This window comes from Podarcis bocagei, assembly GCF_964188305.1.
Source record: "Podarcis bocagei genome assembly, chromosome: 17".
Lineage (NCBI taxonomy): Eukaryota > Metazoa > Chordata > Lepidosauria > Squamata > Lacertidae > Podarcis > Podarcis bocagei.
The window spans coordinates 13812745-13828483 of NC_138143.1; the positions used below are offsets into that span (position 1 = coordinate 13812745).

General features: G+C 44.2%; 1 long non-coding RNA gene across 2 annotated transcripts in view; it reads left to right on the forward strand.

Annotated features, from left to right (window-relative positions):
* LOC308577018 overlaps positions 1 to 15739 on the forward strand; it is a 219816-nt gene that overhangs the window by 10795 nt on the left and 193282 nt on the right. Inside the window, exons 2-3 of one of the 2 annotated variants that reach the window (XR_014003339.1) lie at positions 7348 to 7627; positions 13853 to 15095. This is a non-coding gene — a long non-coding RNA (uncharacterized lncRNA). Of the gene's footprint in view, positions 1 to 7347; positions 7628 to 13852; positions 15429 to 15739 lie in introns of those variants that run through there. The other variant, XR_014003340.1, reaches the window with a different exon arrangement.

The following is a 15739-nucleotide window of genomic DNA, read 5'->3' on the forward strand; positions in this document are numbered from 1 at the left end:
ACCTCCCTTTTTTGTAGTGCCCATCAAAAGGGGGGTGCCTCGGTCTCCTCAAATATTTTATTGCGGGAGCGAAGGGTCCTTGGGTTCTATGGCTCAGGTCTGCCTCTGCTTCTGTTCGTGTGTACAGTGGTACCTCGGGTTAAGTACTTAATTCGTTCCGGAGGTCCATTCTTAACCTGAAACTGTTCTTAACCTGAAGCACCACTTTAGCTAATGGGGCCTTCTGCTGCTGCTGTGCCGCCGGAGCACGATTTCTGTTCTCATCCTGAAGCAAATTTCTTAACCTGAAGCACTATTTCTGGGTTAGCGGAGTCTGTAACCTGAAGCGTATGTAACCTGAAGCATATGTAACCTGAAGCGTATGTAACCTGAGGTACCACTGTATTCAGATATTTTCTTTCTTAGAACCAGCCCCCTCCTTAAACTGTCCATTTCCCATTTGAATAATTGTTTGCGCGTGTAGAATGGACATTTGTGATGGTGCATTCTCAGAGACCAAATCCCTCTCGCTTTTCAGCCACACCCCCCCCCACGCAACTTATTATGGAAAACTGCAGTGATTTTGACCAGTACTTGGCATTCGTTATTGGCACGATATGCACAGACTATAGTAAGAGCACCTTGCTGTGTAATAGGTTTAATACCAGAGCTGTACAAATATTTATTTATGTCTCCGGCAGCACCAGAGTACGACCTTTAAACGGATTGATGGTTGACTGCAATGCTTTAAGGATAAGTAATAATGCTCTCACTTGTCAATATTTGCTCCATGACAAGTTATAGCTAACAGGGGTGAGGAAGGGTTCAGACGGGCTGTGCTGAAACATCAACATTAGCTAATAACAATAATCCTTGCAGAGGTTTTGGAACATATATCACGTCCAAAAGTTCTGCAAGCTATTTTTAGCTTATGTTAACCATCCTTTTTAACGCTGTTTGTGTTCGGCAGGCCAGGTCTATTCACTAAATATATCTTTCCAAGTTTTTCATGCTGCTCCAGGGGCAGCGCATTCTGTTTCACTGAGGCGAAACAGGAAGCGCCACCTTCTGCTGCCACTGCTGCCATACCTGCTGGCATTGGCCCTGGCACCAGTGCCAATTTCAGGCAACACGTCACCCCATTTGGGCAAGATCTTGTGCGATTTGGGGTGTGAATTTGGCCCAAATCTGTGCTGGAGGCTGCAGGTCTGCCGCCTTGAGAGCTTTTGCCACCTGAAGCAGCTGCCTCGGCCGGCCAGCTGTGGACTACCCCTGTTTAGCCACACATTCCTCCAGGTATTGGCATCTAATGTGTGTTTAAATCCTCTTGGCAGCCAATAGCACTGATGCCTCAACTCCCATGGCCCGACAGAGCTCGACCTGGAGCAGAGTTGGCTTTCCGGGCTCTTTGCATCCTGACAGGTGGCAAGGAGAATTTCACAGGTGCAGGCAGCAGTTACCTGTGTCAGAGACAGGGCACCTCGGGCCTATGTGGGTGGCCTTTGGGACCCCACCTGGGAAAGTCAAGTAGTACCCAACATATGCTGGCTTAGGAACAAGGGGGCTTCAGATTACATTTTCCAGTGGCAGCTTGAAAACAGGGGCTGAGCAAGGTGGGGGGCGGTGAGTGCGGACCCCCCTGGGTGTCATTTCCTTTTTTTTTTTAAAAAAATGCATTTTTATTAATTTTGACATACAATTTATAAAACGTACCACACAAATTATTACAACTACAGTCTTTTTGGACTTCCCTCAGCACCTCCACTGACCTTCCGTCTTAATCACTTTATATGCATTACTTCATTTTATATTGTCTTTACCTCTCTTAACATATCATCTCCCCTTCTCTAATTTTACAATATTTCTAACAATACTCCTCACAGAACTTCTTGCAAACCTACAAACGTCGTTTGATCATCACAAATACTTTTCATATAGTTCATAAATTTACTCCAGTCTTCGGTAAATTTCTGGTCCCGTCGGTTTCGGATGGACTATGCAGAATTAGATTAATTAACTTCAGTTTCGGATCCTTCCTGTTAATTAATCTAATTCTGCATAGTCCCCTGTTGACTTCCCTTCGATCGTCAGGAATTCTTCTTGCTTCCATTTCTGGGCTAATAATATTCTAGCTGCTGTTACTGCATATAAAAAAAGTTTACATTCTTTTCTGTTTACATCACTTCCCACCATTCCCAGTAGGAATGCTTCTGGTTTCTTTATAAACGTATATTTCAACATTTTTTTCAACTCATTGTATATCATCTCCCAGAAACATTTCACCTTTTTGCATTCCCACCACATATGATAGAATGTTCCCTCTTTTTCTTTACATTTCCAACATTTACTGCTAGATTTATACATTTTTGCTAACTTAACCGGAGTGATATACCATCTATACATCATTTTCATTACATTTCCTGGGTGTCATTTCCGAGGGGCGTGACATGCGGCGCGCCACCTGCCCATGACTCCCTGCTACCCCAAGCCATCGGGGGAAGAGGAGGAGCTGCGCCGCTTTGCTGGCAGCCTTCCCCTCTTCGTTTTGACAGCCCCGTGCACCTGGGCTGCTGGAGGAGGCAGGCGGGGAGAGGATGGGAAGGAGGCAGGTGAGCAAACAAGCAGAGGGTGGATGGAAGGAGAGAAGCACAAGCTTCCTCTACTCAGGACCCAAATCCTGCAACCCCAAAAAAGCTCAACAACTTTGGCCAACCCCCTCCCCTGAACAACAACTGGCAATGACAATGGGTAGATCACAGCCAGTCATTTTATACTGTGAGTGGATCACAGTCTCTTGGGAGTCCAGCTAGATTTCAATGAGTGTGTATGGGGGGAGGATGACAAGAAATTTTCCGCCCCGGGTACCACCTGACCTTGCTACGCCACTGCTTGAAAAAGCAAGCCATGCCCGAAGTGAGGTCTAAACCACTTGGAAAACTGCCTGGCCCTGCAAGGCCACTAAATGCCCTTTCTCTTCGCCAGCCAGTGAGAGGTCTGTTCTGCTGTCTCTGTCTCCCCATCACTTTGCTCCCCTGACATGTCTTGCCTCTTTCTACTCCAGCCATCACTCCACCAAGATGTTTCTATGGCAACGCTGTCGAGCCACGGATGAGACATTTTTATTTAAACCCGAAAGATAACAGGAGACCATGCCAGACAAATTACCTCCAGGCAAGCTGCATCGCCTTGTCAGACGAGGAGGGCTTCCTCCCTTACGCCAGGGCTTTGCACACACCACACGTTGAAAGCATGTGACTTCTCCCGCAAAGAATCTTGGGAAATGCAGTTGACACCTCAGCTCTGCAATTCCTAACACCCTTAAGAAATGACAGTTTGCGAGAACAAGAAATATAACAGGTGATAACAAAGTATTGTGTACAAAGAACAGAATGTAACATTTGATGTAATAAATCAGAAATGGAAGTTGGGGGAAGTCAACAGGGAGGGGGGGGGAATTGGAAAATGAATGTTAATGCAGCAAGAGGATTGTTAGCCCAGAAATGGAAACAAGAAGAAATTCCGACGAAAGAAGAATGGCAGACGAAATTAATGCAGAATTGGACAAAATGACAGGAAGGATTCGAAACCTGCGGGACCAGAGATTTACAGAAGATTGGAAGAAGTATATTAATTATTTGAAGAGCAACTGCAATCAACAAATTACGCTAGTAGGACTACAAGAAGTTTTGTAAGGAGAAATATACGAAGTGTTACAAAGTAGAAAAAGATAGAGATATTGGTTATGAGTTTGAAATGTAATAGGGAAGATAAGAAATGCATACTGAGAGATTAGATTGGAAAATTTTCAGACAGGAATGATGGAAGTCAAAAATTTGAATAAGATGTAAAAGTATGTTTAATTACTGTTGAAAATGATATGTTAAAAAAAAACTAATAAAAATTATATTTTTTTAAAAGGAAAAAGAATGTTAAGTAATGATATTGGATATTTGTCCTGAGAAAAGAAAATCAATAAAAAAAAATTTAAAAAAGAAACGACAGTTTGCAGGATGCTTGAACTGGGCTTTAAATGTACAGTGTTGTTGTTGTTGCTTTCTTTAGTTTTCGAATGTTGATTTTTGTGTGTTGTGTATTGCTACTTTTAGATATCTTTCGTGTTGTTGTTGTGTGGAAAATACTAATAATTTTTTTAAATTTTATTTTTAAATGTACAGTGTTTATCAGCCCAAGTGCAGAGAGGTGGGAAACAGGGCTGGGCTACCCATGGAGACTGAGTGAAGCAGCCGCCTCAGGCGGCAGAAGCCAAAGAGGCAGTGAAGTCATGGGACCCCCACCCAGGGGCAGAGGAAGGGGGGTGCGGTGAGGCCAGGCCATCTCTGAGAGGGGTGACAAAATGCTGGGCAGCACTCACCGCAGGACCTGAAGTGCGCCTGAGCCACGCATCTCTCCTGGGAGTGACGCAGTGGCTTGGGCACCCGCAGGCTCCACGCTGCCCCATACTTTCCGCCCGCCTCCTCCCCCTCAGCTGTAGGGTGGCTGAGAGGGAGGAGGCAGGCAGACTCCTCGGAGACCCCACAGAGCATCCTGCCCCGGCTGGCCCTGCCCCAGATGCCTGATCAGCTCACTCCACTGCTGCCCCCACCCGCCCCACCCGGCAGAGAAGCGGCGCCAGCAGCAGCAGCACCACTGGTTTCTGGCAAGATTTCACTGGTGCGGCTTTGTGAGCACCGCAAGGGAGGCTCAAACTCGGCTCCAGTTTGTAAAATGGGGGAAAGCAGCAGAAAGTAGCATGCAAAGGTCATCACTGGCACAGCTGATTGAAATTGCTACATGAACAGGATAAGTAAATTATTAGACTGTGTATAAGTACAGGGTTATCTTTTGCTCCAGCTGTGTATGCACAGGGCTGCTCGGAAAGCACAGCTCTGGTTGTGAAAAATATCTTTCTTCAGCTGGTCTTCACCCACCAGGGATAGAAATGGCATATTGTGTTTTAATATTTTGTTGGAAGCTGCCCATCTGGCTGGGGAAACCCAGCCAGATGGGCGGGATATAAATAATAAACTATTATTATTATTATTATTATTATTATTATTATTATTATTATTATTATTATTTGTTGAAGGTGTGCCTAATTCAAAGCTACTGTTTACGTATATAGTGAAAAATTCTGAAAATAAAATTAAAATAGATTTCATTTGTAATTAGTCATGACTAAACTTTAACTTTAATCCACTGAATATTGTCCTTAGCTTTTGGATGCAATGGAACAAAAAGAACAAAAGTTGATCCAGAATTTATTAATGGAAAGAATCAAAATTTGGAAACTTGCCAAGACAAACCAAACCAAATGAAACCCAGCCAGATGGGCACGGTATAAATAATAAATTTTATTATTATTATTATTATTATTATTATTATTATTATTATTAATTAAGCAAATCCTGAAAGAAAGATCAAATTCTAAAAAAAAACCCACCTTGGCTACCATTTATTCATTTTATGAATCTGAAATTCAACTTGGATGTTAATATAAATGTAATCTTTGATCTACCGTTCTAATTGTTTTACTTTAAATAAAAAGAAGTACATTTCGTTTAGCTTCCCAGTGAATAAAGAACCTTCAAGCTAAATAAACTTGCTTATACGCTGCCCCATTTCTCAACTATACTGGCAGAGATTAAGAAACCTATATTCAGTGTTCTGTAGGGAGTGATTTGGGGGGGAAACCTTAACGTGCACTGAGAAATCCAGAAATCAGCTTGTGAATAGCGCTGTCTTCCATTGATTAAATCTGAGATGCTAGAACAATAAACTAGAACAGCATTTTCAACCTTGGGGGGCAACCCCTCTGCCTCTTCCCCATGATTCCATCCCCGTTCTTCTAAGTCACTAACATCTCAAATGACAGATTTGTTTTCAGTGCCTTCAGGCACATGGAAATTTCATTCCTTCCTCTGAGAGTCAGTAGAGTAGGAGACTCCTCATCTCAGAGTTGTGGGTTCAAGCCCCACGTTGGGCAAAAGATTCCTGCACTGGACCAGATGACCCTAGTGATCTGTTCCAATGCTACAATTCTAGGAAATTCTAGGAAAACTTTATGTATGGTTCAGCTTTATAATGGACTTAAAGCTTCAATGATTTCCTAAACTCCTTTAATTGGTGCAAAAACCTATCAAATCAAGCGGATTAAATGGTTAGGCAATGAGCCTGATGTTCTCCAGACCTTTTAGAGTTGAATCTAGAATTGCCTGTTGTACAAGGTTGCATTGTACCCCACGCAGAACACTCAACCAAATTTCTTATAATTAAACAAGACAGGAAGTGCATGCTGTAAAATTTAAGTGACATTTTAATGACTCACTTTATAATATGAGGGAACAAAGAAGTCTATTCCAGAGGTCATGAGGATCTCATTTACATAATATATCTCTTGTACAAATTAAAGTATTACACAGCCCTTATATTACAGCAACACTAGAATGGTTCAAACTGCATGGGGTGCATTTTAAAAAAAGTAATACTCTCTTCTAAGAAATACAATGGAATTACAAGCTGAATTTCAAAAGTCTATTTTGTTCAATTCACAATAATCACAGCAGAAATCAAACCTGGGAGCTGTTTCACATATTGCATTAAAAAAAATGCACACCTAAAAAATTATGTATAGATCTAAACCTATAAATTACACAGAGACAAATGTGTTTGGAAATACATCATTAGCAGTGGGGGAAAAATTCAGTCTAATTCACATTTTAATGCAATTTGCACTTTCTAAAGCAACACATAAAGAAGGAGCTATCCTTCAAAATTCACACTGCCCTGAATTTTGCAGTGTACATAATGTGTACAAAAATGCATAGATTGGTTAAAATAACACCCTCAAAAACATTAGGTAAAATTACAGTGGTACCTCTGCTTAGGTATCCCTCCGGTTACGTAAACTTCGGGATACGTGAGCGCCAAACCCGGAAGTATATTTCCGGGTTTTTGGTGCGCACACATGTGCAGAAGTGCTCTACTGCCGCATGTGTGCACACAGAAGCGGTCTCTCCAGTTGCGAAAACATCGTGATCCGGCCAAACCTCTGGAATGGATCCCGTCCGCAACCGGAGGTACCACTGTACTTGTAAAAATGTGTATATTAGGCAAAACTGAATAAAAATTGGTATGCTAGGAGTAACACACACTAAAATGCTGGTGGATTATTGTGCAGGGTTTTTTTGGGGGGGATGCAAACTTATACAGATAACACTGTGCCCCCAACGCCCAATGGCTGCTTCATACAGATGTTGAATAGCAACGGGGACAGAATCAAACTTGGTGGCATGTCACAGGGAAACTGCCAAGATGTAGACAAGAGGTAGACATGTCTCTCAAGGCTGTTATCTGGTGCTGGTCATGCAGGTAGGAGCTGAACTACTGCAACATGGGGCCTCCAACTCCCAACCCACAGAGAGGGCCCAGGAAGATGCTGTGGTCCATGGCATCAAAAGCCCCTGAGAGATCTCCAAGCCAGCCTTCGTGTGGCCCTCTCCCACCTCTCCCTTGAAGGAGGTCACCTGTCAGGGTGACCAAGGCTGATTCCTCACCAAACTCAGTCCTAAATCTCTGCTAACATAGGTCCAGATAATCTGTTTCCTCCAAGGGGGCCTGCAGCTGAATCCAATGCCATTTATACAGGAAAGTAAGGGATCTTTTCTTATTCCATCTGCTTCTTAAAGGTAAAGGTAAAGGGACCTCTGACCATTAGGTCCACTTGTGACAAACTCTGGGGTTGCGGCGCTCATCTCGCTTTATTGGCCGAGGGAGCCAGCGTACAGTTTCTGGGTCACGTGACCAGCATGACTAAGCCGCTTCTGGCGAACCAGAGCAGCGCACGGAAACGCTGTTTACCTTCCTGCCGGAGTGGTACCTATTTATCTACTTGCACTTTGACGTGCTTTTGAACTGCTAGGTTGGCAGGAGCAGGGACCGAGCAACGGGAGCTCACCCCGTCACGGGGATTCGAACTGCCGACCTTCTGATCGGGAAGCCTTAGGTTCTGTGGTTTAACCCACAGCGCCACCTGCTTCTTACGGGACCACAATTCTGGGTCTTTTTTTTTAAGTGCTGCATACTCTAAAAAGCGAAGGTTGAGAGCTGCTATGGAGCCATTGCTGTGCACTTCTGTGAGTTTACAGAGGCACAAACAGAGGCATTTTGAAGAAAATGTGTGAAGGGAGAAAGGTCAAAGGGGAGCAATGAGATGGATAAAGAGGAAGTGTCAGTGATGATTGTGGAGGCTTCTTATAACAGGTCAAGGCGTTGGCCGAGATCCAAGAAACACATGGGCCCATCACATGGGAAGGAGATTGTCATCAGGTTCTAAAACAAGAAACGAGCACAGCAAGGCATCCGAGCAAGGAGACAGGAGACATGCTGGAAGATGAATGCAATACCTGCCAGTCAAAAGCTCTCAGTATTTAATGCCAGCCTCTATTCCTCATGGTTTTAGAGCCCAAAGGAAGCCCAAGGCCCAGATTCTGTTGGCAGTTGCCGTCTTTGTCCAGCACAAGCAGTTTGGTTGCCAACTAGGCTTCTCTTGAACACTGAGGGAATGTCAGAAGATGCTTGATTTGGGCAGCAAAGCTTAAAATACAGCAAATACAGGTGACACTTGGAAAAGTAGAATATCGTTGAAAAGTTCATTTATTTCAGTAATTCAACTTAAAAGGTGAAACTAATATATGAGATAGACTCATGACTTGCAAAGCAAGATATGCCAAGCCTTTATTTGTTATAATTGTGATGATCATGGCGTACAGCTGATGAACCACAGTGGACCAACACCAGCTAATGACATGGCTCCCCAAATCTCTTTTCTGATGAGAGCAGCTTTGGCATCTCATTTGGAAACCAAGGACCCAGAGTCTGGAGGAAGAATGGGGAGGCACACAATGCCCGATGCTTGAAGCCCAGTGTGAAGTTTCCACAGTCTGTGTTGATTTGGGGAGCCATGTCATCAGCTGGTGTTGGTCCACTGTGTTTCATTGAGTCCAGGGTCAAAACAGCCGTCTACCAGGAGATTTTGGAGCACTTCATGCTTCATTCCGCAGACGAGCTTTATGGGGATGCTGACTTCATTTTCCAGCGGGACTTTGGCACCTGCCCACACTGCCAAAACTACCAAAACCTGGTTCATAGCCCATGAAATTACTGTGCTTGATTGGCCAGCAAACTCACCTGACCTGAACCCCATAGAGAATCTATGGGGCATTGCCAAGAGACAGATGAAAGACATGAGACAGAGCAATGCCTTTCCGAGTTTCACCTGTAACTTAGAATAATAGAGTTGTGAGGGGCCTTGAGCACCATCCAGTCCAACCCCTTCAATGCAGAAATATGCAACTGTCGCATACAAGGTTTGAACCTGCAACCTTGGTAATATCAGCACCACACTCTGACCAACTGAGCTTGGGAGAATCATTTTTTAAAATGTAGTGAACCTAACAACAATGCTTGTTCAGTTAGATTCTTCGTTTTCATTGAAACCTTGTCTTACCAAGGGGTGAGGAATCATTTTTTGCTTCTCACTTTTTAAAGTTGTTCTTGTTTCTCATTAGATATTTTTCTTCTGCTGTTCCTACTTAACTTCCACCTTCCTTGACCATTGGTCCATGATGACTGGAGATGATGGGAGTCCAATGGGGCCATAGGTTCCCTATTGAAAGAAAAGTCCTGTTGGAAGAACCAAGGGACCAATGAGTCCAGTCTCTTTCCCTGTGCACTCGCTAAATATATTCTGGCTCTACAAAGTGTGTGTGTGTGTGTGTGTGTGTGTGTGTGTGTGTGTTTGTGTGTGTGTGTGTGTGGAGAGGCACTCTTCCCTCTTCTCTTTAAGGTACCTGGTTAAAACCATTTTATTCTCTTGAGCGCTTAACAGTGAGAAACAGTTTCTATCCAAATGCTATTTTGGTTTTAAACGCAGTGTAAGGAGTCTCTATGGGAGTATATTATATTTTTAAAATGGGGTCTCAGAGTTTTTAGGGGGCTAACCAGGTTGGGATAGCTGGGATAGCAGGCTTGTTGGTTTTGAATGTCGTATTTGTTTTTTCCCTTCAATTTTGTTGTTCTGTATGGGACAATGACAATAAAGATTATCGTATTGCATCGTATCGTGTAACAGCAGGTTCTCCAAGGTCAGAGCTAGCAGTCTTTCCCGTCATCTGTGATCAAAATTGGGGTGCAAAGCTCCACAGGTGAGCTCTGGCCCCCTACCCTAGTGCAACACCGTTTCTTAAAAAACCCCACTGCCTTAAAAGTCTAAAATGCTGAATATTTCCTTGACGATTCCTTGCTGTTTCTTACATCCTTAATGATGCACCCACGTTCATCGGAAATCTTAGAGACCTGCTGAAATGGTGCCGCTTGGGGGGATGGGAGGAAGGGAGCAGTAGAACCATGCAGGAAGAGACGATGAGCAGCTAAGAAGCAAAGCATGCCAGTGGGCTTATTTTAAAAAATAAAAGGGAAGTCTGCCAGGCAGCAGCAACCCTGTGGCTTCAGTCACTAGAGCAGCTCATGCAGGAAAAGGCGGCTATATTTAGCACAGCACCACAACCTTCTCAAGCCCAAATCCAGGCACGTCGTCAGCAACACAGCATTAGCAAAAGCCTGACAAATTCCTGCTGGTTTTAAAATACTGTCGCGCACTGTCCCCCCCCCCCCCGCAACCCGGTGGCAGATTTTGCTCTTTGTGGCCTCTTTTAATGTGGCAACAGATGGTCAGGTCGGTACAGTACATCCAGATTCAGTGCTGGCCTCCCTCTCTGTAAGTCGGCAAAGCGGTTCAGCCGGGTCTTGCTGCCCGCGGGATTTTACCAGGCACAAGGTCTGCGATGACAAAGGAACTGATTAGCCAGGACAGATTTCTGACCTTGGGAGGCTTCTGGACGTGAAGAATCACTCCCGCAATCACTGGGGAGTTTCTGGACAGGCTCCCCAGAATTACCGTATTTTTCGCTCCAAAAGGCGCACAGGACCATAAGGCGCACCTAGTTTTTAGAGGGGAAAATCAAGAAAAAAAATCTTACGCAGCCTGTCTGCTTCTCCCAGAGCTTCTGGGGCTGCCAGGGGAAGCCCGCCCCCCCCCAGCCCCAAAGAGCAAAGAAGCCAAGACAGCGAGCGGGATCCATCCCCAAAGAGCAAAGAAGCCATAGCCTGGCCGGAGGGGCTGCGCGCGGCTATGGCAATACCCCCACCTCCCTCAAAAGCCCACATGAGCCGCACACCCTTTCAGGAGCGTGTGGCTCCTGCGGGCTTTTCTACGAGGAGGGAGAAGGGACTGACTGGCCGCATCAGTCCCTTCTCCCTCTTGGGTGCATTTCCTGCCTGCCTCCCCCCTGCATTCGCTCCATAAGACGCACACAAATTTCCCCTTACTTTTTAGGAGGGAAAAAGTGCGTCTTAGGGAGCGAAAAATACAGTACTTGGGCAAATCTTGCTACTTACCTGTGCTTTGTGGTGCAGGAGGACCCCACATGTCACAAAGGCCTTGAGTGTGGAAACACAGAGAGGGAGCTTTGCAGTCCTTGGGATCTGCCAGTTTGTCTAATAAAGGCATTTTTGTGTGTGTGAAGTGCCCTGTGGTACATTAAGGACGACTGTGGGTCTTTATGGGCCTTGCTGCTGAAATCCCAAAGTTCACTGCCCCAATATTCTGCTCCCAATGAAGGCAATTTTTGTTTTGTTTTGCTGCAGCAGCAGTGACAACAACTTCCTGGCTGCTGCTGCCTAATGGCAGAATTAAAATGGTAGTTTCAAAAAGTACTACATATAGTGGTATTTTATCCTGCAGTCTGTTTTCCAAGGCCAAAATCCTTTTATTGTTCACTCGCAAATCCCATTTAACTAAGCTCCCCTGCAATGCTAATTAGTAGCTTTCTTATAGATTCTGCCCATTATTATTTTTTTGCTTTTAATTTAGTGCATTTGGGGGATTTATAATTTACCGCCCCTTAGTCAGCATCTGTTGCCAACATGCAGCTTTTATTACTTGCTTTCTCTTCCCCATCAATTTTTATTTGATAGCATTTTTTCCTCTCTTATAGCAAAATAAAACTTATCTGAAAGGAAACCAAAACCAAAGCCACTTCTCCAATGAGGAACTCAAGTTGACTGACCAAGGAGCAATTAATCACTAATTCCTCAGCTTCATTGAACAAGAGAAAGCAGTAAAGGGGGAAGAGTGGGTAAGGAAGAAGCTTTTATCTAATCAAATTACAACTTTAATTTAAGTAGCCTTGAAAAGCCTCAGAGCACTGCCCAAGTTGGAAAGGCAGGCACTGCAATTGCATTTTATTACTGTGCTGAAAAATAGACATAAATCAGCTATTAAACATGGCAGGAGACCATGTCAGAAAACCAGAGGGTTGCAAACATTTGGCCACATCACCAGGATTCTCAGGAAAGTGGAGAATGAATGACAGGGTCAGGGAAGACAGCTAGTCTTATAAAGAACACAAGTAATTTATTGCAATAGTGCTAGGATAATTCAGATAATAAATCTATCCTCCCCCAGCTGATTTTAACTGCAGCATTTTCACCGACCTGTAGAAGGTCCCATTGAAGTATGTGATGTTACATTAAATGTAGACAGAGAACAGTGAGCATCTGGGCTTGGTTTTTAGGTTCAGGAATCGGACAAGACAACAACAACAAACTGGTAGCCAGCCAGCCCTAAATCGATGCCCCCAGCACGTTTAAGAAAACCACCACATCCATCTATGGCAGAAAAGAGCAGTTGCAACTAGAGTCCACTACAAGGAAAAATAACCTAGGAGCAGATATGTCTTCTTTATAATAGCTACCAAGAACTTTATAAAATGAGCTGCAGAATGGTATAAAATGAGCTGCAGAATGGGGGGGGGGAGTAGTAGTTTTAACCAATAAAGAAACTTGTATCAAATTGAGTCAGTGAGACTGCATGGGAGAGAAGCAAACAGAAGCAATTTTTTGCAAAGAGGAAAGTACTGTATACTGTATTTTTTGCTCTATAAGACTCACTTTTTCCCTCCTAAAAAGTAAGGGGAAATGTACGTGCATCTTATGGAGTGAATGCAGGCTGTGCAGCTATCCCAGAAGCCAGAACAGCAAGAGGGATTGCTGCTTTCACTGTGCAGCGATCCCTCTTGCTGTTCTGGCTTCTGAGATTCAGAATATTTTTTTTCTTGTTTTCCTCCTCCAAAAACTAGGTGCGGCTTGTGGTCTGGTGTGTCTTATAGAGCGAAAAATACGGTATTTCCATTCTCAGAGCACACTGTGGACCGGGGTGTTTTGTTCCCTTAAACACTTGCACGTTTCAGAATATCCCTGGACTAGACTTGTTTGTTTAAATGGGAAAGAATGAATTCCAGGCATCACCATACAACAGAGCAGGGCAGAACGCTGTCCTTCTTGATAAGAATACGTTTGATTAATAGTGAAGAGTGTGCGTCCATATGGCGCTCAATATCACTTGCCCTAGAACAGCTGTTTGTGAGATGCCACTTTCCTCAGCCTCCTGCAGCTCAGAAGCCAGCAACAGGCACCGAGGTATTTTATTTCTGCTCTGCAGCACATCAGTATTGTTGAACGGATATCCATGAAATGCCAAAACAGAAATTCTCACGTTCTGTGGAGTTATAGTTCCCCAAAAACAGATGGTGCCAAAGTTTCAAATTATATATCCCCCTAGACTACCCAGAAGAATTGTGGCAGTCATTAAAAAAAAAAAAAAACACCATAAAAATATGCATGTCCCAAGCCTTTAATCTGCTGTTTTTGCCCCCATTTCAGGAGGAATCTAAAATAATCCTCAATTCGGTCTGATGCTTTACTCTTCCATAATGCTGCACTTCACAATGCTGACCACAATGATGATTTTCTTCAGGTTAAAACCCAAGGAAAAATCTGTACCAGCTGCCTTTCGAAATATCTTTGGGAGAAGAAAAGGCTAAATCCTACACAGAGCAGAGTCCCTAAGGCAGTTTGATGGCACCTTGTAAGCCTCCTTCCTGCAGCCAAGCAGGTGCAGAACGTTTTACTCTGCTTTCCTTTTGACCACGTCAGCAAGGCTGAGAGGAGGTCTTGTCATCTGGGCAGCTGAGGACCTCCAGACAAACTGCCCGGACATGTGCCCCAGAAAGGTCCCTTCAGGAAAAGCAACGCAGGAGGCAGCAGTTACAAGTTCCCGGTCTCTGCAGCCACAGCAGGCGCTGTGATTCTCCAGCAGTTTGACTTCAGCCTTGGAGACGCACTCCATTGTCTCTCGAGACAGGCAGATGTCAACAAATGGTGATCTTCTACACAACATGAGATAATAGTCAAATGTGTTCAAGTCATTTCATTTACCAAATCTCTGGTTTTAATTCTTTAAGTAGCCAAGCACATTGTTAATTTAAAAGTGCATAACGATATCTTAATTTTAAGGCCTCTGAATAGTTAGACGTCGAAGCGCTGCAAGCATGTTGCCCCACCTACAGGAAATGAGAGTTACATTTTCTTTGCTGGAGACAGGAGTTCTCTTTGCCAGGGATGGGGGCAAAGTGACAGGGCGGGGGGCACGTATCAGTTGGTAGGGGCAGCAAGCATGCCTTGCCAGTGTGCAACTGGGAGTGCGTTTGCTCCCAATTTTGTGTGAGCTGTCCTCTCTCCACAGACCCGTCGCTCGACACCATGCATGATGCGAAGGTGGGAGGAAATGGCCTCATGGGATAAAAGTTCCCTTCCCTTGCTTGATTCTGTACATAAACACCAAATAAAATACAGTGGTACCTCGGGTTAAGTACTTAATTCGTTCCGGAGGTCCATTCTTAACCTGAAACTGTTCTTAACCTGAAGCACCACTTTAGCTAATGGGGCCTCCTGCTGCCGCCAGAGCACGATTTCTATTCTCATCCTGAAGCAAAGTTCTTAACCTGAAGCACTATTTCTAGGTTAGCGGAGTGTGTGCCCTGAAGCGTATGTAACCTGAGGTACCACTGTAGCCAGCCCCCTCTACTGCAGACCCGGTTGCAGAGCCCACCACTCCCAACTGTTTGCTAGGGGAAAGCAACAAACCCAAGGCGTGTTTTCCCTTCATTACAGCCTCCATGTTTCTAACCCATGCAAGTTAGAATACAGATTGCTATATGGTACTACTAAACACATATTTATGGAGGCAGCTGAGGCAGGTTTTGCTTCCAATATCTACATCTAACTAATCACTGTGCTTGGAGACAAGAAACACTTCCCTCTATCAGATCAGACTGACTCTCAATGTCTTTTGCATCTTCTACATGGCTTTGGCTCAGCCGTTTTAAGCTTTTTAGGTTTGGCACAGGGCTCTCTTTGCAGTCTGCTTACAGAAGCCAAGATTCTGGAGGAAGACCCATTTATAAAGGCTTGACCAAGAACAATCCACTCTTAACACAAAGGAAATGGTGTCTGCCTACATCCTAACCCTAATAAAACACTTTCAACCATAAGGCTGCATTTTAATGTATTGTTGCAAACAACTTCTGTTATGGGCAATTATTTGTTTACCTTGGTTGGCAAGATGTCAACAGATCAAGTATCAGGAGAGGGTGAAAGCATGTGTATCCCTCTGAAATTCAGCACTGGAAGGAAAAAACTATTCCCTGAGGGGATGAGAAATTGCCACACTTGGCTCATAGCAGATGGCAGAACTCTGCAAAAAGGCATTTGGAAACTAAGGAGGATAGAGAATGCAACATGGAAGCATGCGTCACAAAGATGTGCCAATATCATAACTGTGTCAGGCTGGTCATAATTCCCT